This window comes from Manis javanica, chromosome 12, assembly GCF_040802235.1.
Source record: "Manis javanica isolate MJ-LG chromosome 12, MJ_LKY, whole genome shotgun sequence".
NCBI lineage: Eukaryota > Metazoa > Chordata > Mammalia > Pholidota > Manidae > Manis > Manis javanica.
The window spans coordinates 90291236-90315869 of record NC_133167.1 but is presented as its reverse complement, the minus strand read 5'-3'; the positions used below and the strand labels follow the sequence as shown (position 1 = coordinate 90315869).

At 41.0% G+C, this 24634-nt stretch overlaps 1 protein-coding gene and 1 long non-coding RNA gene across 6 annotated transcripts in view; both read left to right on the top strand.

Annotated features, from left to right (window-relative positions):
- The window catches only part of NRG1 (neuregulin 1), a 988266-nt gene that overhangs the window by 680913 nt on the left and 282719 nt on the right, over positions 1-24634 (top strand). The gene's annotated exons all lie outside the window — the stretch shown is intronic.
- On the top strand, positions 16402-19132 carry LOC140845206 (uncharacterized). The gene is made up of 3 exons (XR_012123979.1): positions 16402-18200; positions 18540-18618; positions 18821-19132. It is a non-coding gene; the product is annotated as an uncharacterized lncRNA (long non-coding RNA).

The following is a 24634-nucleotide window of genomic DNA, read 5'->3' as shown; positions in this document are numbered from 1 at the left end:
ATTTAAGTTAGACATGTTATAGTTCTCATTTCACGAGTAGGCTTTTGAAAATGCACTTTTATGTGGGAATCTGATTCCTGAGTAGGAGGAAGAGCCTCACTAATTTGTCCCAAGGATAATCTGAAGGGTAGTAGGTAAAATATGAATCTGTCATTGTCAAGAGTTAAAGAAGAGATACAAAGAGAATAAATAGCTCTTCTACAGCCATAGCCAGTGGGCCTGTGTCTTTGGCTGGAGTAGGTCTGCACTGAATCAGGTTCGGAGAAGGTAGCTGTGGATTCCAGCTCCTCAGCTTACTGCCTCTGTGTTCTTTCTTGGTCATGTAACCTAACTTCTCTAAATTTCAATGTCCTTATTTACAAAATAAGGACATAGGAATGCCTCTCTCATAAGGTTGATATCAAGATTAATTGGGGTATTAATCTTGTATTTTTAAGAGAACAATCCCAGGAACCACACTGGGTAGCTTTGAACCATGTAGTCTTGGCAAGAGATTAAATATATCTATGACTTTGTTTTATCATCTGTAAGATGGAAATAATTAGAGCACCTTACCTAAAGGTTATTGTGAGGATTAAAGTAAGTCAATACTGCAGAACACTTAGGTCCTGGAGCATGATAAGCACTCAGCAAAAATGAGCTCTGGCATGGTGTGTGCAAGCATTGTATAAATCCTGACGTATTTTGCCACCCATTATCTGGGTTCTGTGCACCAGTTTATATACCCATTTAAGGGAATTATCTTGTACAGATTTAGTTGTGTTTTATAATACAAAGCAAGTATATCCTCCATAAGTGTAGGAACCCTAATTTTTTATGTTTCCTACAACTCTATTCATATTTTATTATTACATGTATATACACACATGCATAGAAACACAGAAGTCTTATCCTTCTTCTTGATACTGTTTTTTGAAGGGAGGGGCTGCCTTTATCTTTAGGTAGCTTTTAGTGCTTAGAAGAGTGCCTTAAGTATTTGGGCTTAATACATATTTCTTAACTGTGAAACTGTTAACTGTTTTTGGAAGGAACGCTAGCAGCAAATGAGTAGATTTAGATCATTGTGGCAGAGGGGTCAGTAGTGTCTTAAAACTGGATTCAGGAGTAAGAATTTGTGGAGAAAAATGGAGTTTGGTGTAAACTCATATTTAGAATTGGGAAGAGGAAAGGGTACGGTATTTGTCTTTAGCCCTGGAGTACCGTAATCTTGGGCGTGATCTCAGGCAAGTGACTTCACGGTATCTGTACTTCCTCACCTCTAATATGAAGACCATATATCCCCCTTCCTATTTCACAAGGATGCTTAAAATCATGAACAGAGGTAATATGTGGGAAAGTACTTTGTAAGTTATAAAATTAATGTACAAATATCAGGGCTGTTGATATTCTGAGAGGCAAGCCAATGATTCTGAAGAAGATACAAAATGTTTTTCTTGCACCTGTATATCATAGCTCATTTTTCAGCTGGGCTGCTCTTAGTCTTGTCTATTAAATTCATTTTGAAAAGGATACAATCCATGAACCCTTTAGCATGAAGGATCTCTTAGATGAGTCTGTGCTTAAATCCAAAATGTTATCCTTAGAATAAGAGTCATGTGTGTCACCAGTAAAGCTGAAAGTTGGAGTAAAGAGAGGGGGAGGAAAGACTAGCACCGCTGTCTGAGCTCGTGCAGGCGCCCTAATTCTGTTTCTGCCCTCATAATGGAAGCCCATGTGCCTCTCCTCTTTATCCCTTCCCACTCCTGTGTCCCTCTGCAACCTTGTCCACAGCATAAGGCAAGGCGAGGGGAGAAGTGGTGAGCATTCCTACCTCCATCCTTGATAACAACCATGAAATATGTTCATCTAAGGTCTAATCATACAGTAATTCAAAACACTGTGTTTTCTTTTTTAAATAAAAAAAAAAAAACACTCCAGTAGCTCCTAAAAGGAGGATCTGTCCATAGGAGTCCCAGTTCATTGCTTGGAGAGGTGTAGCTGATAAAATTCTCTGCTAGAATGCATCAGGATGGAAGGAATCAGAGGGGTCACCAGGTTCAAACCCTAAATTTTCGTGCAAAGAACCATTTTGGTGCATCTCCTTTGTACACCTGAGAATAAAATGTCTGTTGGAACTAATTTATCGTCTTTGAGTGCTCCCCAGGCTCTGAAGCCCAGGGACGTTCCTCCATGACTCATCGGAAACTTAGGTCATTTCTGAAACAATGAGTTAACTGCTAGGTCACTAAAAATACTTGAGGGGGCCAGTGGGAGGAGGGGGGTCCTGCGGTGAAAAGGCGATGATGTGTTCTCTTATTAATAGACAAATGAGCTGCCCCTGACTCAGTGCCGGGGTGATGGGCATTTCTTACTAAATTCTTTTCCTGAGCATGGCCTTGCACAGAGCTGGTGGCCCCATTTCCCCGCTTCTTTGAAGCCCAGTGGTCAGGGAGTGTAAGTAAGCCAGCTGGCCAGGATGTGGGTTCCAGTCCAGAGGTTCGGGAACAGCTGGCACCTGTGAGACAGAGCCAGGCTGACATTCCGAGGGGGCAGCCGTGACCCTCAGCACTCAGGAGCTGCTGGTTGACACTCTGAAGCTCTCCAACCGGTTGGAGAAGGGCTGAGAGCAAACACTTAGAACGCTGAAGAGCTTAAATCCTCTGCAGAGACCTTAAATCGGTTTCCATGGTCTGGGGGCTGCCGCAGGAAACTTCTCCAAAGCCATGGAAAAGTGTGTGTATGGGGTTGAGGGAGGTTCTCCAAGACAGGAAAGAGATTAAGTTAAACTTCCATGCATTAAAAAAAGAAAAGCTGTTAATACCTTAATTCATATAAGAAAGCACCAACTCTCTGCACAGGGAGGCTGTTGGCTTACAGCGGTCTGAGAACCTGAGCCAGCCTCCAGAATGCACACGGAGAGTGAACAGAGCAGGTCACAGTTAACTCGGTGCCTTTCTGTGTCCCTCTCAGCGCTTCACCAAGAGATGAGCTTTATGGTCAACGTGTGTCTGTTTTCTTCTCGTGCAAACTGGGTGATGACACGAACTCTCTTCCCAGGAAAGCACTAAGTGAGGATTAACTGAGTAGGGAAAGCAGGTTGGAAGGGGGATGGAAATGCTCAATAAAATCGCTGAAAGATCTCTCCCAGCAGGAGAATCCCTCCGGCGCGCCTTGCATCCAGGCCCTACAGGCAGCGTGTGCCACCACCCTCTCTGGCTCCCCAAGCCCTCCAGCTCGCTCAACTCTTGCCTCTGAGGGGCTTTGAACTCTCCGTTGAAATGATTGCCCCATTCTCCCACCAATAGCCAGAAGCAGCGAGACTCATTTTCCTCTGGTAGGGGAGAAACTGAGACAAAACTTTGCCAAGTTGTGGGCGATTCCTCCCTGTTCCCATCCTGTGGAAAAGCAGCTTTATAAAAATATTCCTTCCCGAGCATACATTTTACAAACTTTCTGGAGATCAATTTAGTAAAATATGCATTCAAAATTCTTAGATATATACATGACCCTGCCTGAGAAATTCTGTAGTCAGCCTATAACCATTTGTCTTCTCACTTACTTTTCTCTTTGTACCAGAGTATATTGCCTTTAACAAAGAATGGAACTACTTTTGGACTTAGAATTAACCAGTCGCTTACCCCCTCAGCGCACCCAATTGCTTATAGGCCTGATGAATCCACTTTTTAGGGGGACACCTATTTTTCCTAGGCTGCTTATTTTCTGGTTATGGGTATGTTCAAAGAAATCTATATATTTGCTCAGAACCATGGAAACATAGATATAATCACAAGTGAATGATCACAGCCCACACTGTCTATTTGCACATGAAGAATCTGAGACCCCGAGAAGACAAGTGACTTCCCTAAGTGTTAACACCTATTCAAGGCCACAGAAGAAACTAGACCCAAGGGCTATAACTCCCATGTGGGCTTTTCTCTAGTTATGAAAGGTTAACAATTTGGGACATATGGTAGAGAGAAGTCATTGTAGGGTGAACCTTTGTAAAGTAGAAAAAGAAATCATGTTTGTACTATGTATCATGGTACTCCAGAATTCACTAGAAGTATCTACAGCTTATTCTGCAGAATTCAGAGGCTAGGGCCATGTACCTAGGTTTATTCAAATTTGTACCCAAGGAGTGTAAGCTCTTAAATAATAGAGGAACATTCCTTATCAGTCACCCAGCTAAATCTCAACATACTCTGTGTCCCAATAATTGATTTCATTATGGCTGTGTGGGCAGGTGGTAACTATATGCTAAGCTATTTATATACTGAGATAGTTAATGTATGTGTTTCTTGGGCTCTAGCGAGCCTAGACATTTGGACAAATGTTATCCTGGGTGTGTCTGTGAGGTCATTTCTGGCTTAGATTAACATTTGAATTGGTAGATTGAGGAAAGTAGATTGTTCTCCCTAAAGTGGGTGTGCCTCATCCTGTCAATCAAAGACCTGACTGGAACAAAAACTCGGAGTGAGAAGGCACGCCTCCTGTGTGGCCTCTTCCAGTGGGGACATCTGGCCTCTGGCTTTCAGACTCAGACTGCAACATGGACTCTACTTGGATCTTGAGCTTCCTAGCTTTTGAACTGAAACTTACATCACCAGCTTTCTGAGTTCTCAGGCCTTTGGACCTAGAGTAGAACTAAACCATTTGTTCTCCTGGAATTCCACGTTGCTGACTGTAGATCTTGGGATTTCTTAGCCTGCAGCGTCACATGAACCAATCCTTATAATGTCTCTCAGTCCCTCTCTTTGTCTACACAAACACACACACACACACACACCCTATTAGTTCTATTTATCTGGAGAACCCTGATTAATACATGTATATTTTTACACCTAATCCTCACCAAGATCTGCTGAAATGGATACCATTATTGATGTTGATGTTGTTATTATTACTCTATCATAAAAATGAGGAAACTGCATTCAGACTGGTTAAGTCACTTGCCCGAAGGTACACACTGCATCTGGAAGGAGCCTGAATCCCCTCGAGTCCTGCTCCATCTCTGTGATACACTCTTGCCTAATGTGCCCCCCAAACCTTCAGCATGTACATATTCCTTGACCAAGCTATCCAATTTTAGAAATTTACCGTAAGTAATCATCATGGATGTGTAAGTAAAATGAGATAACTCAAAACACATATAATAGTAAAAAAACTTTTAAACAACTTAAATACTGGATAATGAGTAATTATAGGTAATTATGGTTAAATAATCTATGATACAGTTACCCAGTGAAGTCTTAGGATCACTTAATCTTAGAGTTCAACAAGATCCTTGCTCTCAAACAAAATTGTATACAGAAGGTGCTTTGCTTTATTGCAGATAAGGATTCCAGAGACTCTAATCCAAACCTGGCTCAGGGGGACTTCTCAGGGACTCCTAGGGCTTAGTAGTACACAGGGAGAAAGTCAGTGACCTCATCCAGCTTTTTCATTTCAGCTAATTCTGTTGAACTTCAGGTTAAGTGCTCCGAAGATTCTGAGAAATGGCTTAAAGTGAAATCAGAGCTCAAAAATCTATTTTTCAGGCACGTTGCCAATACTGTCCTGGTACAAGAAGAAGTAAGCAACCACAAAAAGCAAAAATCAGACTTAGGAGTTTTCAAAAATATAATATCCTGCCAAGACAGTCTCTGAAACTGTCCTCTCTGCGTCTGCCAGGCATGATCTGGAAGGGCACTTTTTCAGGCTTCTGCATCACAATTCATGTTGCCTACTGAACCTTCAACCTGAGCATCTGCCTCATGAGCTGGAAGGGCAGCCCAAGTTAGTGGCTCTCTGAAGCCTTTACACCCTCGCTCTGTGGAATCATTATTTAGAATGGCAAGAAATGGCAAGCAGCAGGGAAATCAGCGGGAAAATCCATCACCTTAACAAGCCGAGGAGGCCAAATGCCTTACTCCCATTTGGAATTGCAGTAGTCTGAGTCAACCGAGTCAGCTTGGAGCTGAACAGATCAACTTTGTGTTTTTCCTAGCATCTCAGCTCCAAGCCTAATGCAGCCAAACAGAGGCCAAAGGACTGGTAGACTGAGTCAGCAATGCCAACATTTGCAAGGGTCCTAAGATTAATTCAGCAACTCAGCCCTCCAAGGCAGCCTGTTAGAACATCATAGGACTTCTACCAGTAAGAATAGACCATGCCTCACCTCACAGTCCCTCTGGGTCCAAACTGAGCTGAGCTCAAACCTCCTAAAATCTTCAGGAGTTATTCATAAATAACTCCCCTCTTTTATTTCTCCTAACCCCTGTGACCACCTAGGCATCATTTATGATTGGAAAGGACAGCTAGACAGCAGAAGAAGGATAAGAAGAAACACCCCCTCCCACGCCTGCAGAATAGTCTCAGTGGGTTCCACGCCTGTGCCCCCATTCACCCTGGAGCAGATAAACTAAGATCAATCATATGCTGTTCAGTGAATTAAAAAATCTATTTGAGAAAAAGCATTTGGAAAAAACTCTATTGGGTCTATTTTCTACAATGTATTTCTGTGAAGAATATGTTCTTAAAATGGCAGACTTCACTGTATAAAAGGAGATGTGAAGGCAACGTATTTGCAAAATGCACAGATTAGAGTCAATTTATGTTTATTTGAATTTTTTAAATTTGAACTTGTCTTCAGTGATTCCTTTCCTGCTTCTCCTTTGTATCAGAATCATTATATTTATTATATGATGGGAGCAATTAGCCCTATGTTTATTCTCTGGTAGACTTGGAGGTAGTTCTAACAGGAAAACAATACACGAGCATGGATACTTAAGACTATATTGTTTCTCGAAATAGCTGCAAACGTTCTAACCTTTAACCTTTACCCAAGTGTCCGTGTTTACTGCAATCTCCTCTACCATTTTTTCCCCTTTTAATTTTCTTCACGCCCTCCATCCCTAACCTTCACCCTCACTCAATTCAGTCCCTACATCGCAATCCATAGTTTTTCCATCTGATGTATGAAAACTGCTCACCCTATTGAGAACTGTGGCTGGCCAAGTGCAAGTTCCCCTTAAACACAAACCTCATGATTTAGTTTCGGTCTCTGCAGGTGGCTGTGTAGTTAGCACTGCAGCAGAGACTGCCCTGTGGTCTCTAACAGGGCAAAGAGCAGGAAGATGGTGCACATGCTCGACGCTGTCATGAGAAAGTTGCTCAATAGCAGCATAGTGTCATGGTGAAGACTCTGAAACCAGCTTGCTCAGGTTCCATCATGACTATTGGTTACCACCTCTATTTGGGGATAATTATTCATGCACATTGCGCCTCATCTCCATCATCTGGAAAAGTCTATATTAATACTGTCTTTGTGTTGTCATGAGTATTAAATGACCTTAGTGACATGAAGTGTTACGTGTGGTACAGGACCCTAGTGAGACTTTGCTAACAGTCTCCTTCCTTCCTCCCTTTGTCCATTTTGAGGGCATATCTGGGAGTATGAACAGAATGAACATCAGGTCAGGGGTTCCCAGGTATAGTCTTCCAACCTCCACCAGCAGCACCTGGGAACCTGTGAGAAATACAAATCACCTGGCTGCACCCCAGGCCTCCTGAAGCCAAACCCCTGGGGTGGGTGCCCAACTGTCTGTGTTTTGACAAGCCTGCCAGACGATTTTGAGTGTAGACATTCTGTGCAAGGTTTTAAGTCATGCAAATGAATCTCTGCCTCCAGTTGAGGTGAAAAAAAAAAAGGAAATGCCTTTGCTTACACCGAAATTGGGCAGTATGACAGGACATAAAAACGCTATTAGAATTACTAGAAAAGCACATCCTGAACAGTTCAGCCTGTTGGATGTGCTTTCTACTCAAGAAGTAAATGAGGATGGGAAAAACTGCACGTGTATCAGCTGCTCCTTAATTATTTTAGTCACTCTCAGGTAACTAAAGAGCATGGGAGTGTTGATCAAACATGCTCTTGGGTAATTTGGCAGTGGAATTATGAACTCTCCCAGTTTAAATAAATATTAGAACACTACTTCCAAGTGTTGGTGAGTAACAGGGGACAGCTAAATAGCTGAGCTTCCATGGTCATCCAAGAGTACATACTTATTTTTCTAGATAACATTGTAGAACGAAATGTACTTTGAAGGGGAGGCCTGGGAGAAGACTCCTCTGGTATCATAGTGACCATGACAACATTAACATACCCTTAGGTACATAGGAAACATCGTGAAATTGTTGTCATGTCCAGTGAATACCCAGAACATTCACTGCATTTATCCTCTCACACATTTCCGCATCTGATACGTGAACATTATCCTTTTTAACAGACCTGAGGGTCTTTTAGAGCTGAATCTGTTAGGATATTCTCACAATTTATTCTAGCCACAGGAAAGAAAGTGGAAGAAATTATGCATGGTTTATCTGAAGAGTTAATTTTTTACTAAAATGCTTTATAGATAAGTGCCTGGTGCCATCCCTCTTAGGAATTTTTTTCCCTTTATCACTGTAATAGTTTTTATCTTTCCCTTTTATGAATAGGAAAGAATATTCAGCACAGAAATTGTGGGTAATCATTGGTGTGCTTTTTCTATTCACCTTTTCCAAATCAACTCTATTGTACTTCTCTTGACAAACTGAAATCATAGCTTTAAAATAAATCTTGGTAACAGTTTACATTAACCAAAGCCCATGGAGAAAATACAGGAAAATCAGAGGTATCATTTTTGAAAGTTAAGATCCTCATATTAAATGTTTTGGAAGCTCTTAAAAACAACAGCAATGTTTGTTTATAATGCTCAATAATATTGCAGTTACTGGATGTGAATGAGAAATCTGTTCATCCACAAATTATCTAAATGCTACCTGAATTCTAGATTAGTGCTGTCCAATAAAATATAATATGAGTCACATATGTAATTGTAAAAATTTTAACAGCCAAATTAAAAAAGGTAAAGAGAAACTGGGAAACTTAATTTTAATAATGTATCCTACTTAACCCAATATGCCCCAGATATTGTTTCCATCTTGTAATCAATATAAAAAAATGTACATTCTTTCTTCACATTGAGTCTTTGAAATCCAGTGCATATTTTATACATACAGGACATCTCAATTCAGACTAGCCACATTTCAAGTGGTCAGTAGCCACCTGTGACTAAAATGCTATTATAGTCTTATGAGCAGGAGAAGTCTTAAATCTTCTTAAATGAAGTTCCCACAAATATCACAGGTCATCAGACAGAAATACATACACCTACAAATAGTTACTGCACACGTAGAAGTGTAATGAATGTAAAGCTATTGATCTGTCAGGAGTTATATATGTTAATCATTTCTCCTATTACTCTAAAACTGTACTTTAAAGACAGCCTTGCAGTTCAGTTGACAAGTGTAGATATTTGAAATGAAAGGTTTTTGTACCATCCATGTTGAAATCTAGGAAGCACTAGATTCTCTTTATTCTGACACATGCTCTTCATATTTTGATATTCATGAACACAGAATGCATCTAGGAATTAATGCAAGCATTTAATATAATTGTACTTCTTTTCCTAAAACTTTGCTATGTCCTTCTCAACACATTGTTTTTGGGCATTGTGTGGTTGGGCTTTCTGAGAATATGTCTCAGCATTTGAGAGATGAATTTCTTAAGAGTTTTTATTAAGGGTCAGAATTAAAAGGTGGGGATATCCGTATAATGAACAGTGGAATTAAAGTGTTTGCCTTGGTAAGCAGAGGTGGGGGAGATACAGGGCAGCTTTCTGTCCAGCTCCACTTCAACCACAGGGAATGTAAAGGGATAAAATCGTATGGTACTTGACCTTGTTAATACCTCCGTACTATTCTGCAGAAGCTGGTAGGGCTGAGCTTCCAGTTTGCATGGTAGAGCAGCAAGTAATCTCTGGATGGGGAATGCATTCTCTAAGAGAGACCCCAAAGCAATAGCCACAGACTGTGTTTTCTTGTCACTGCCCTCTCCCACTGCCTAGTCAAAGGTGGCTGGCCTACATTCACATACAAATAGAACTAGACCTCCAGTCAACTTGTTCTCTTACACCATGTCCTTAAATACCCTTAGGCAGGAAGATAAAGCATCCAGGGAAAAGATGGCTGCGACAGAGGACCAAGTGCATAGTTCAGTTTAAGTATATCTGAATTACTTAAAACTATGCATCATTTGTGGTAATAGTGAGAGTCTTTATTTTCATACATATCACATTTGCTTTTTGGAGGATTCAAAACATTTTTAAAACACTAGTTCCAAGAATATTGCAGGCCAAGGTAAACATGAGGTTGGAATAATGACAAGACAAAGCTTGGCTAAAACACCTTATCATAACACGAGCATCTATTCTTTTATGTACATGCAAACTGAACATCGTTTATCTCCCCCCACAGTCTAGAAACTCTGCAGGGTAAATTCTCATCGTCTCTTCACACCCTGTTGATAATGAACTTCTATTTTACTAGTCCCTGGAAACAGCTGGAACCATGAAAGCCCGGAGGAATGGGTCATACAGTCAGTCAATGGCATTGGAGAACCTGGGGTGCCTTCATCTTGATCACTGTTCCCACCGTATAGGTGATCTTCTTGTAAGGGTCACGACTGCAGTCCACGTCCCTGCTCGTGCTGTGTTTATGTCTAGCTAACAGGATGCAGGCAGAGAACCGTCACGGTGAACACTAGTCTGGATGAGGCTAGAAGCGTGCTGCTTCCTGTGGGGTGGGTCATGTTCTCCGCATTTAAGGAATTGGTGGGTCCACTTCCCCTTGGGAGAAAGGAGTTGTTTGGGGTTATTGTTCTCTGAGTACATTTTATTTTGATGTTTCAAGAGAAGGAAATAATTCCAAAAAATGTCCTTTCCCCTATTTTTTACCTAAGGTCCAGTAGAGTTTCTGCTACCGGCCTCTCCGTCCTAGATGGCTTGCCCGGAATTCCTGAGCAAAGAGTTGCGGACTACTTCCACTCTGGTCTCAACGTCAAAAGGCTCTGGGATGTGCTTTCCATCCTTTAGTTCTTACCGCTCGATTGATGGGTGATTTGTATTCCTTCGTCTTTCCTTCACCCACCAACTAGAAGCAGGATTACTGGCATGTAGGAGTTTGTCAAATTTTAACACGTGGAGGGCTTTCTGACCCTCACAATTACACTACCCGATGCCTTTACTCATCTTCTGCGCACATTGTGTGGCGTACAACAGTTTTTCCCAAATCGAGCCAGCCCTGGCTAAATCCTTTTCACCATAGGCTCCGGGATGGAAAGAAAGGGAGAGAGAAGTTGATCTGAATGAAAATGACTGCTTTGGAGGACACAGGGATGGGGCCCAGTATGAAATGCTCCCGAGTGGACTCTCTGGTCGGTGGGTCAGCGTGGAGAACGCTGACCACGGAACAGTGGCCAAAGGCAGAAAAACAAAGATTTTACTTGTCCACTTCTGGCACAGTATTTGTAGGTTCCGCCCAAAGCCGGCCCCTCTCTGAGACTGGAGCTTCTGTCTTTAAAATGGAAGGTAATTGCCGGCAGCAAGAGCTCACAGGCCTTCCGCAGGGTGAGTGAGGTCATGTTCACAAAGCCTTCGGAAACAAAGGCAATGTGAAACAGCAGGGCTATTACCGATCCAAGATTATTCTATAAAAATGAGCCCTAAATTCAGCGCGATGATTAACAAGCTCTTAAAGCCAAGTTATTGATCCCTCCGGCTTTGCAGTAGCTAATCCAGCACACCAGCAAGCCACAGACCCAAAACTTCTTCCTGCATGTCTGTGCTTGGTGATGGCACTTCCTTGGGAAAATGCAAATCATTTAACATACACAGTGGGGCATCTTTATCATGCGGGTACTAGGAAGGAGGAAAAAAACCCTATACTGATTGCGTGTTTTTTAGAACTTTTGCTGCTAACAGAGATTAATACAGATACAAGGGAAAGTCAAATCACAGAAAGTAGAGAAAAGTAAGCATCATTCCAAATTCCTTTTGTCTAGAGCTGCTGCTGTGTTTGCATACTATGCACATCATATACACACATATTAAACATGTGGTCTAGGACTTGTCTGTTCCTTTCCTAGCTTACTCCTCACCAATACCGGTATCACTGATGGTTTTTCATGTCAAGTAATGTAATTATTGATATTGTTTTTACTCTCTGAAATATTTCTTGGATGGTATATGCTGTTGGTTAAACCATTTAACCAACACTATTGTCAGATACTGAGGGCGGTTACAACATTTTTGCTCTCATAAATCTCATGTATTTATCTCTGAGTTTTTGACAAATTTTCTTTCTGTGATAAAGCCCTGGAAGTGGAATTGTTGCACTGAAAGATTTGGAGACTTTGTATCTTTAAACATATTGGCCATCTAGCTACCCGAAGAGCCATACCAGATAACTCTCTGCCTCTGCTGTAACAGAGTACCTGCCTACCCCCAACTTGCCAACACTGGGCACCACTGATGTTTTCCATCTTCGCCAAAATGATAGGGGAATAGAATGTCTGAGGGCTTTTTACGTTACGTTGTAACCATGCCGCATTAGACTATAAGTGGATGCAGTTGTTACGTGTCAGGGGACCTGGCTTAACTCATAGCGCACTGTTTGAATCTGTGTAATGACCCGCTATGATATAATGCGACTTCCTTGTAGTTTCGAAAAAGAAGCCAAACTTTCACATGGTTTCAGTTACTCTCTCATTTACACTCCCAATGTACTAGACCATCTGGGGAGCCCTCTGGATCTGCCCCAGATCATCCAGTACAAGGTGTTAGTCGCACTCTCTGTGAAGGACACACTCTCTTCCCCCAAAGACTGCACTCAAGAGGAGCATCTTGCAAAGACCACTGCTATGCAGGTGCGATTGCTCCATGGGGTGGCCTGTGGCATTTGATTCACCAGGAGGTATTGATCCTTTTGCTTTCAGCAGTAATATTTTCACAGTTTTGACGTGTTTTAAAGATTATTGTCTCCAGGACAGGTAATTGAGGAGACCTCACACTTCATCAGAAGCATTTCATCTTTACTACACAGCCACACACTAGGCAACATATTTCTCTTTGCCCTGACGGATTATACCAAGATTTACAGGGTCTGGTCTACATGAAAGCAAACACATGTTTGGGCAAAGATTCAAGTAAGTCAGAGATATGGAGTCAGCATTATCCTAATTCAAAAGTCAGGATATTTCCCTCTTCTGCCTGCACCAGAGATCAACCACTCAATGCACACAAACACACATGCACACAACAATGTTTTTCATTTTTCTTTTTGAAAATATTGTTTGCAAATATCTGCTTTGGATTCAGTTTTCCATGAGGATCCCATGACTGGTTTCTTGTGCGTTACCTTCTGGCAAAGCTTTTTGACTGGTTGTTTTTTGAATACTGTTCTGAATCCTGCCATAACATATTTTCCTTAAATTCCTTCCAGATAGTAGAATAATGAGGATGAAAAAGCTATCTGGAGTATTTGGAAATGTGGTTTTGGGAAATCTAGACATCTATGTCTTCTGCTCAATCCCTAAGCACTCCTGCTGGGTAATCACCAAGCCACCACCCTGGTATCTGGCTGACTTGGGTAGCTGGGTCTGGGCAGTACATCAATATGCCCTGCTCTAGGTGTCTCGTATTCTTCTCTGTGACTAAGAGTGAGCACTGTCTTCTCTAGTGTGCTTCTTAAGCTTGTGATCTTTGTTTTCGTCTCATTTCCCCATTTGGGGCATCTGCAATGCATCACATCAACTTTACAGTGGAAGACCCGCATCTGAGTAGGGCTCACTGGCACACACTTGACCTGGGTCTCTGGAGCTGAGATACCCAGGCCAGCAGGAGATGCTGGTTCATTCATAGCATTTAAAAGGTGCCACTCTCCTCCCCAAAACCCTGTGGCTCAAAACACTTCACTATGTCTTCCCTAAATATACTCATCTTAAATGTTAACTAAAGGCACTAAAGGGACTCATTTTAGGGTTCAGTTAGATTTTAAAAAGCCCTGATCATCAGTTGGTGAGGAAGTGGAAATCTGGCAAATGAAGATGAAGATGAGGCTTTGTAATTTTGGTGCAAAGAGCATTGAGTCAGGAGACTTGGTTTAAGTCCCAGATCTGCCTCTGACTGCATTTAGAATCTTGGGTGATTCAGTTAATGTTTTTGAGTATTAGTTTCCTCATCTATAAGATACAGTGAAGGTAAATGAGATAATATATGATTTTGTCTGGCTCAATATTTGACACATTGTAGATGCTCATTAAATGATGCCATTGTGATTTAAAGCTAATGGCTTTCCATCTGTATGCATTGCTATATATCAGAAGCATTTCTCTGGTCCATCTTGGCTGGACAGGTACTACTGAATGTGAAGGACATCAAATGGAATAGGGTAAAAGAAAACGTCTAAATGTGTCTTTGGGGTGACATTTCCATCAATTCCCAATATCCATAGACAAGTGCTTTGGGGCAGGAGAAGTTGGAATGTCAGTTTTCTCATTAGCTAGAGTGGAATCCTGTTTAGAAACTGTAATTATCTCTCCAAATTGGTTTTTTTTTCAGTTTTATTGAGATATGATTCACAAACACACTGTATAAGGTTGAGGCGTACAGCATAATGACTTGGCTCACATACATTGCAAATGATGACCGCAATAAGTTTAGTTAACATCATTTCATAAAGATACAAGAAAAAAAAGAGAGGAAAAAAAATGGGTGTTTTTCCATATGGTGAGAACTTTTAAGATCTGTTTAGCAACTTTCCAATATACCACATTGCATATTTACCTTTCCTAAGTAAGTTCAGGGGAAAATGTGAAGGTCTTCAGTGAGTTTGATGTCACCAGGATGAGACTCTAATTTGCAAATTGTTAGTGTGGCTCAACGGTGTCTGTTCGATTCAGGGCAGAGGTCGACAAACTATATTCCCCAGGCCAGAACCATGCCCTCCATCTGTTTTTATAAATAAAGATTTATTAGAACACACTCATTTATTTGCATCTATGGCAGCTTCCATGCTGCCCCGGCAGGCTAGTTTAATTGCAAGAGAGACTCAGAGACCGTGTTGTCCACAAAGCTAAAGATACGCACTTTTTGATCTCTTGCAGAAAATTTTGCAACCTTTGATTTTTATTACAGTAGCAGTGTTTCTGGTTAAATATGTAGTGGCTGGTGCCAGCATGTAAAGTTTATACTACTTATAGGCACGTAATAGAAAGGCTAGAGGGTTAAGGAACCACTTCCTTGGACGCATGCACAGAGGTAAGACTGGGAGCTTGAAGATGGAACTGAAGTTCCCTTCCATGAGAAACAGTGTCTCTGGCTGGGTTACAGTGGGTGAAGCCTAAGGAAGATCACCCCATAACAGGTCTAAGGAAGCAAGATTACGACTCCATATAATGGCTATGGAGAAACATAAAACAAAAGTATTTTCTGCAAGTGTGATGCTAGGCGAAGAAATATTTAATAAGCAAGAACAATAAGAATTTATTCCATATAGAGAGGATCTGTTTTGGAGCCCAGACTAAATGGAACATGAGACAAGACTGGGAATGGCAACTGAGGTGACTTCCCTTAGGAGAGAAGTTTGTAAAATAACAACTCGACAGATATTCAGGGAAGAGATGGGAGAGGATGTTCATCAATCGCCATAGGTTCTGGTGAAATACCTGCATGAATTTTTTAAAGCATGTATCGATGAGGGATGGGTGCATGCTTATGTGTACACTGTAAAAGGAAAGGATCCCAAATCCATTTTTATCAGAAGTTAGAGAAAAAATAGTTCAGATGTTTGAACCTCTTGTGACGCAAAAATATTGTGTAATTCGTAAACAGTTCTTTGTGCGTGTTTTAGTTTATAGAACATCTAAAATATAGGACTGACTAGCTAACCTCATGGATGAAACAATTGCTCCTTGGGTGTGTTTATTTGTTCAGTAATAAACGTTACCCTAGAGGATGTTTAAGTTTGTGAAAATGATGAATTGATGAATCCATACATGGAAAATGTAGCCACAGGCCCTTCTTCTCTCTCTTATCACCACCCCCACCCCAGCCCCACACCCGACACGTGCACACCGCCCTCCCACTGTATGACGCTGGTCATACTGTCTTTGCAACACATAAAGCCTATGCCCAGGATAAGCTGCTCTTTCAAGAGCCTATCAGGCTTTCAACATGTGCTTTGAAGAGATAGTGACATTGCTATGCTCTGACATGCACCATAATGTCAGCACAGCAAAAGCAAGTGGAAGATTCTACTTTTCTGATAAAGATCAGTGGCTGTTTCCTGTCTTGAAGACGAAAGTTGAGCAAATGCAAAGGTCATCTGTGTTTATATTAGCAATGCAAGAGTTACACTACATTTTCGCAACAACATCAGGTCATTATTTATCCACTTGTCCTTTTTTTTTATCATTCCTTTGAACTGCCAGCATTTGCTTATCATGATATTCCTAAGTCTGTAAACAGCCCAAGTGTAGCTGTTCTATTTCTCTAAATAGACTCTTAGGTCATTTTATTATCCAATATTTTAAGTCATCAGAATGCACCCATCTGTTGTCCTTCTACATCTGGGGTAATTTTAACTCTTTAAGCCTACAGAACAACTGGAGAAACCAGTTTGACATGAGTGTGTTACTTTTGCCTACCACGCTGCTTCCTAATATATCGTTTCTCCTGAAAAATCACAAGGAAATCGTTAAATATTTATGTTTCCTTGGAAATGGCTTTGAACATTAATGGTGTCCCCCCTTCACTTACTGCTCTTTCTGGTTTTCTGATGCCATGATATATTCCCCTGGGATCATAGCCACTCAGAGCCTCTTCTCACCAACTGAGGAAAACCTTTAAAGATGTGAAATCAGAGAGACTCTGAGGCTGCCTTACCAGGGGCCAACGGGCAGATGTCCCTATCCATGGAGCTATGAGTGGGGCGAAAAGACAACTGGAGTTTAACACCAATAACCTTGTCAATGTACTGATCGTTTTTTAGATGACATTACATCCAATGATTAGATTTTCTTGCATGAGTGTTTTAGGGGTAACAGTATATTAATAGACCTGTTTGCAATCCGTTTGTCTACTTTCCATTTGATAGCTCCTTCAACAATAAAGAAAAAAGTGAGCAACCAGGTTTACCTCACCAGAGAAGGCAAATCACAAGTTATCAACTGATTATGAAAAAGTTCTAATGTATGAGACAGGATACGCTGCCTTTCGATCATCTTTTAGGGAAAGAAGCCCAATGGGTAAATTTAATTACTTGCACTGACTAACGTACAAATGCAATATGCACAGAGGCAGTTTCAACCACATAATTGTTTCCTTCCAAGTTGTCTGTTTCAGCTGGAACTGACTAGATCGTTCTGTGGAAGCAAACTACCACCCAAATCTTGGCAGTTTGCAACCACCAACGTTTATTTTTCAATTACACTACTTACCCAATGAGTGCTAGCAGGGGCTTCTGTTCCATGTCATTCTCTCTAAGGGACTCACAGTGACAGAGGGTTTCCTTTAATGTTGTCCTTCATTATAACAAAGACTGAGACAAGGTGAACCACAAGCTATGACTTAAGCTTCTACCTGTAAGTTATACACAAGTCACTTCTAACTCCTGTGCCCATTTCAGTGGAAGAGCAAATCAATCCAAGTCAAACTTCAATGTCTTGGGGAAATACAACTCCACCCCTAGGAAGGGAAGCAGATATGGATGAATAGTAACACAATCACTACTGCAAACAAGACCCCTGTATCATTGCTTTATTTGAGTGAATTCTTTTTTAACAGATCCCTTTTAACACCATCAGCTTGGAAGCCATGCTTATGGAAATCAGCTTCACTAGTTCTAAGCAGGGGTTTCATGGTTTGGAGATGTTGTCTGACCTTCTTAACAGATTTCAGCCACAGACCTGTTGTAGGACTGTCACCACCCAAAGAATGACAAGTTTTCCTGCTTAAAGGTTTCGCATTTATGCGTGCAAGGAGTACACCCTTCGCCCAAAGGACCAAGGCTCCCTCCTGCTCCGTCAGCTGCCAGTTTCTTCCAGCAAGTTACTAAAACTAGGTACAAGGTGCTGAGGAGTCACTATTCAGCAAATCCACAGAATCTGTGCCTCTGACAGCACCCTGGGAATTCCTGGTACTTGCCTCACTCCATCATGACCCAGCTTCTATTTCAGCAGCAATAACGGGTTGTCCTGGACCGCTGACCTCTCCTGAAGATGTCTTCAGGTTAGATCTGCCCTATATCTGGGGCAGTTGGTTCAAGACTTAGAGGAATTCCTACAGACTCTGTCATACCAGGTAAGTTTTTTTGTTTTTCTTTTGCTTTGGGGATAGATATGAACTAGTCACATTTCATCCACTCTTGGGCAGCATAGATTAGTATTACATAGAGAAGTGTGTTTATTCCTTCCAGGGTGTTAAGGTTTTTGTCAATGAGTATTGGCTACATCAACACCAGGGTGTAACCTTACATAAATCAGCGTAGGAACATTGGATCTTAGTGATCTGAAGGTGGGAGTGGAATGAAATGTGGTTTTTTTTTGAGACAAAGTAACAAGCTGAATATTTTATAATATGAATGGGATCAGTGATATACAAGGATATTTATCCAGAGTTTCTGTTCTCTTTGTCTTGTAGAATGATGGGGACCCAAATGAGGAACTTGGCCGGAAGCAGCAAAGGCTTCAGGCTTGGTGATGTGGATCAAAATATGAAGGTAAGGGTTCTGAGACTCTGGTTTCCTAGGACCAGGCGTCATCATACATGGGCACGGCCTCCTTTTACCGCTGTGTTCCAAACACTGTGAAGCCTTCTACCCACTGGCAGGGCTTCCCCTGCCATATGCTGATGACTAAGCCAGGAAAATACCTAGGTACTTTGGCAGAAACTCATGCAGATGTGTATGTTTCTAATTACAGGGAAATTGTTAGAAGACAACTTGGACTAGAAATACACAGTTAATAATCCAGGCAGAAACAATGCTTTGTTTTCCTAAAGAAGAAAATGAGAACTTCATTTTAATCATTTTTCCCCTTCTCTCCCTTTCTGTTTGTTTTGATTCCCATGCATGGGCAATATCATATACTGGCAGTACAAGAAATTCTTGCAAACAATGTGGCCATTTCTTCTCGTATTTTGGACATACTTCATCTGTTATGTGGTTCCCCATCCATCCACTTTCATGTTATAGCTGAATGTGTAGAATCTGTGTCCCATCATTGTTCTTCATAGATACCATGTACATTTTTAAGGAATAAATGTCAATTAAAGTTATCCTTTTAAAATTTGTTCTTGTCTAGTATATGTGTATAATTTTTTGCTTTTCTTCATCTTTTTCTGGCAGGTCAAAAAGGTTCAGAGAGTGACGTGTGTGTATGGAAACTGAATGCACTTTGAGTTCAAATGGGCAAGGGAGTTGTTTTATGAAATCACACAGTCCTGTTCTTTACTGTGCCATCATAATTTGCATTTTTAAATCAGTGTGTCTCCAGCTTTAGGATAGTGCTGCTATTATTACTGGTGGATTTTGCAACCTATTCGTGACTCATTCAGTGAACCACACAAAATCTCCTGAGGCCAGATTCCCAGTCCCAAGAACTCCCTTTCACATGATGAGAACCTTACTCTTCTTCAAGATCACCTTAAAAATTCTCAATTTCTTGAATATAGAATTATTCCTGTTTACCAGTGAAGCTGAGGACATTGTAACATTGCTTTTGCTTCACAGGGACCAAGGAAATAGAGAAATCTAGTAGCCTATCTATGAGCAACAATAAATGATACATTCTGATTTCTTCTAGAACAAACCTGGCAAACTGTTTAAGAATACATGTGCAGAGCCTGGGCAAGTGGTGGGAGCTTAGAGGCACTGGATGAGGATCTGCCCAATATACAGTGTGTAAAGGGTCTCCTATAGGGGCTTTTCCATTCAGACTCAGACCAAACTGCCTCCCAATAATCTACGTTTTTACAGTATCTGACACCATGCTTATATTATGTTCATCACTGAAAATGGGGACTGTGCCTTTCTTTTTGTGTAAATGACGAGTAAATGATAAAGCAGCTACAGAGGACTTGAAAAAAGAAAGCATTTTATTTCATAGAAAATGCATCGTTTGCTGCTGTATACATGCACGGTCTGCGTGTTTCCTGTGTTACAACTGCAAGCTTTGTTTGTTTGGCACATCAGTAATACTTCTGATTGTTGGTTTAAATGTCAGTTAAACTTTGTCATCAAGCATTGTTTTACAGTAGGCATCGGGGATATGAAGATGAATAAGACATGGTCCCTGCCTTCCAGTATCCCACAGTTTAGAGATGTCTCCATGGTAAAAAAAAAAAAAAAAAAATAGCATTTTTTGAGCATCAGCTGTATCTCCTCAAGTATATTATTCATTTGATGTTCACATGACCTTGTGAAGTGAGCATTGTAACACACACAGACACACAGCACAGGTAATGAATGTGAGGCTTAGAGAGATCAAATAATTAACCAAGGTCACAGAATGAATTACATGGTTCCAGCAGAGTTGTGATTTAAACCCAGATCTTTCCAGTTCTAGAGCCTATGCTCTTACCTACCAAGCTCTTATTGCCTCTATTTTACATCAAACTAACTGTGTAATTCATAAAGTCACTCAGAAAACATGACTTCATCATGATTATGACGAGAGGTGGTGCATGCTCCAATTAGCAAATGGACATCAGAGCCCTGGGGTAAACTAACTTTCACTAGGCTTCTGTCCTACTCCACCCTGCCAATAAACAAGAATCCACATGTCCTGGCCTGGCACTTTATTCACAGGATTCCCAGTGCCACCCAGCCCCCCAGGCCACCCCTCACTCAACAGTCTGTGCATCCCTTTGCATTGTGGGGACTTCATCCACACTTACCAAAACTGTCACACCCCTTCAGAGACAAGACCTCCTGGGATGGTTAGTATTCTCAGAGTTTCTTAGAAATACCGGTTCCAAGGTTAGAACCCACCTTAGAGAGGGCATCTCCATATGCCCCAGTCTGTGCTTATTTTTCTTAGCTTGTCTATTAATATCTCAGATAGAATATAACCATCATTTCTTTTATTTACAAAAAAAAAAAAGAAAAAAAAAACCTTGATCGGATGACTACTTATGCATTTTTGCTCTGATTATGGCCAGACATCTAAATGTCTGAGCTTTGCCTGTGGGGACAGTGTTTACCTTAGAGGTTTGTTGAGCAGGTTAAGATGAGATAAGAAATGCCACAGGTACCTAGAAACCACAAATGGTAAACATAACTGTTTATTGGCTTAATGCGTTGCCCTTACCAGGAAAATTTGTGTTTCAATAAAAGTAACCAAACCCAGAATAAAGAGTGAATTTCTAATGGTGGAATTGTCCTCTTCTGCAGTGAGGTGGGAAAGGTAGATATAATATGGCAGGTTGCATGTAGGGGAGGTAGGCTCCAGGTATAACTTTCACCATGAGGGAGGCCTGGTCTACAAGATAATGATAGAAAATTTGAGGATTAAAGGGAAAGTGTAACAATAGATTACGTGTATCAGGAGCTAATTATGTACTAAATTGGTTCTAAGCTAAGCTCATTTTATGTTTATTAACTCATTTAATCCTCTCCACAACCCTGAATGTTGGTATCATTAATTATACTCATTTCACAAATAAGGAAACAGAGCCTAAGAGAGATTATATAATTTGTTCAAGATCACATAGTCAAAAGGCAGAGGAAGGATTTGAGTCAGATTTTTCCTGACATCAAAGTCCATGTGCTTCCCGCACTATCACACTATGTTTCATACACAACGAATTTGTGTTGTCTGCCCTTCCTGGGCTGACCCTGGATATTCTCGGGAGGAGGCCCTGAAAGTGGTGGTCAGTTAAACAACAATTAAATTTAATTAATGAACTAGGCCAAAGGACAGTGGGAAGAGTGGGAACATGGCATTTGGGTGGAAATATTTGTTATGTTTGTCTTCAGTTGCCTGTACTCCTGAGTGGATGCCTGGCGGTGAGGCCAGAGAAGACACTGTAGCACATGCTCTATGGTGTCTGCACCTAGAACAGCATCATCTTGGGCAGCCATATCCTGGGGAGTGGAAATTCCTTCTGGTGGGCTGGGAAAGACATACCAGGGCCCTGTTTCCTATCATTTTTATTTGAGGACCAGGCCACCGGCATCAAGTGGTGAGGCATTAGGAAAATGTCAAAAGGAAAGAAATGCAAGTCTCTAAAGGAGAATTCAACACACTGCTCCCTCCTGCAATTAGGAAAGAGGTGATAAGAGTCCAAAAGGTTAGGAGAGAGATTACAGGGTTAGGCAATTCTTCCGTGGCTCATGGCGGAAAAAAGGAGATATGTCCACTCGCAGAGCTATGGAAACTGTTAGGAACGGAGCTGATTGCACACTTCTCAGTGTGCCTCAGGAAACAGGAAGGCATTTTTCGCTGTGGGGCTTGTAGTTTCTCCAATTTTCCTTGTTCAGGAAAGAATTCATTTTTTGAGCAATGTAGCCTCCTGCTATGATTTCTCAACTCTGCAAAGGAGAATAATTATGGATTAATAATGGACCAAAATAGAAAATGCTAAATGTGTAGAGCAGATAAGTGGAAAATGTTCTGTCTTGTACATGGTATTGTTTGGGTTCCTGGCAACATGAAGGAACAATCCTCACCTATGCAACTCTAAATGGATGTTAGAATTCACCCCCCTTTCCGACTGGTGTAAATTTTCAGTCTCAGTGGGACTACAATCATGAAGCTTGGTCAAGGGTAAGAAAAATTTCTTATAGCACAGATATTTTTTCTTTCTTGGCTCTGGCCTCTCATGCCCATGATAGCTGGACATCATTTTTCACAATGTTTCTCATCAGCAAAACTTCCACTTAGAGTTTTAATTTATTGAGAACTGTCTGTGAAATAGGCACTGAGCTAGATATAGTCCACATGTTGTTCTTTCAAAAAATTGTTCTTGAGGAGCCATCATGTGTCAGGTGCTGAGCTGTGTGTGCTAAAAACCCTGCTCTCTAAGTCCTAATATCGCCTCTGAAAAATAATTAGGGTTATGACTACTCACTTTTCAAATGAGAAAATGTGAGAATCAGAGAGGTAATGTGCATAAAGTCATGCAACTCATATGTGATAGATGGGAATCAAATTGTTGTGAGTGCCCTAACTTACTGAACTCAGTAGCCCCAGAAATCCAGATCAGGGCCCATTCCTGGGACCCACAGTCCTGGAGCAGGCCCCGCCCCAGGCACCCAGGCGCCCTGACTGTTGCCTCATTCTGTTCCCTGTTCACCATTGATACTTAGCCCAGAGCTTCAGCTCCTAATCTGTGCCTTCCAAAGTGGCAATGATGTAATTTGACAAAATAATGTAAAGGGATATATTTACATTACTAGAGGAGAATGCCAGTAATCATCCTCTCTTCCTAGGTGTATTTTAACAGTGGACTCCTGGAGAGACTGTGCCTGTGTCCTTGTCTGATTGTTACAAATTGGGATGAATGGAGCTGGTAGATGGGTAAGGTGGGAGGCAGCTGTTTTGGCAAATGCCTCTTGAATTCCGACCCTCTCTGGTCTTATTTACGGTTAGTTCTGGGAGATGTGATCGTGGCAAGCCGCATCTCATGGTTTCCTCGTTGGTTTGGTGGGCAGAGATAGCCACAGGTCACAAAAGCATTCCAAGGGGATTTATTCCCAGTAACCAGGGAGATTTGTATTTAAAAGCACCTTTGGCCAAACAGAAGGGAAATGAAGTTCACAAATGTGGTATTAGCTCAGGTCTATGAGTTGGTGGCTTTGCGTGGGATTACTGTTGGGGTAACCCGGTGGGGTAACCCAACCAATTCTCTCTTACCCGGCGGATTGAGTAAAGATCATTTTGCATTAACCAGATACTTCCCATAGGTCCTTTCTGCTATTGCACTGTGAGCTGATATATTTAGTCATGCTGTTAGCTCCATAAATGTGTCTGGTTAATGTGCCTACAAACACCAGTGTTTTACATTTGCCATGCAGATAAAATGGTCTCTTTCCACAGCAAAAACACCATTGGGCAATATTTTTTTTAATCAAAATATGAAATAAAATCAGGTAATTTTAAAGTTCTAAAAACATGGGAGTCAATAATAGAAATATTTCTTTTTTAATGATTCTGGATATAACTTAGGATATCTCAGGACATCCTGAAATAGTAAAATCCAGCCATTACTTGTGTTCATAGATACATACCATTAGTTCTACAGCAAAATCTTCTTTATTGATATTCGTATTAGCCAAAATGAAGTTTCCTTTTGCAATGTTTATTTTATCTGTCATGTTCCATCCTTTGAATTCTAGAGTAAGGCCAAGCCTTATAGTATCAGTAAACGTGTACACTTCCATTTTATTCTTCAATCTTCATTGAGTTTTTCAACAAATAATTTGTTTTGGAAAAGGATTAGAAGCTGAAGTTGGCTTTATGGTTATCTAGTGACTGTTTTCTCCAATGATTTATAAAGGAACCTCTAGATTCAGATTTTTACCCCTTCCTACTTCATCTTTCATTGCTAAAGTGAGCATGAGTCTGATCGCTGAGATGTTATTCTTTCTTGGACAGAGTCATGCCAAGACCTCTTTTTATGCAAAGCCATTAGTCTATCATTGTTTAGTCCAGCTAAAGCCATAGGTATGGGATCTGTGTGAGTGGTCATAGATCATTATGTATAAAGAGTATATTTCTTTTCTTCGATTGGAG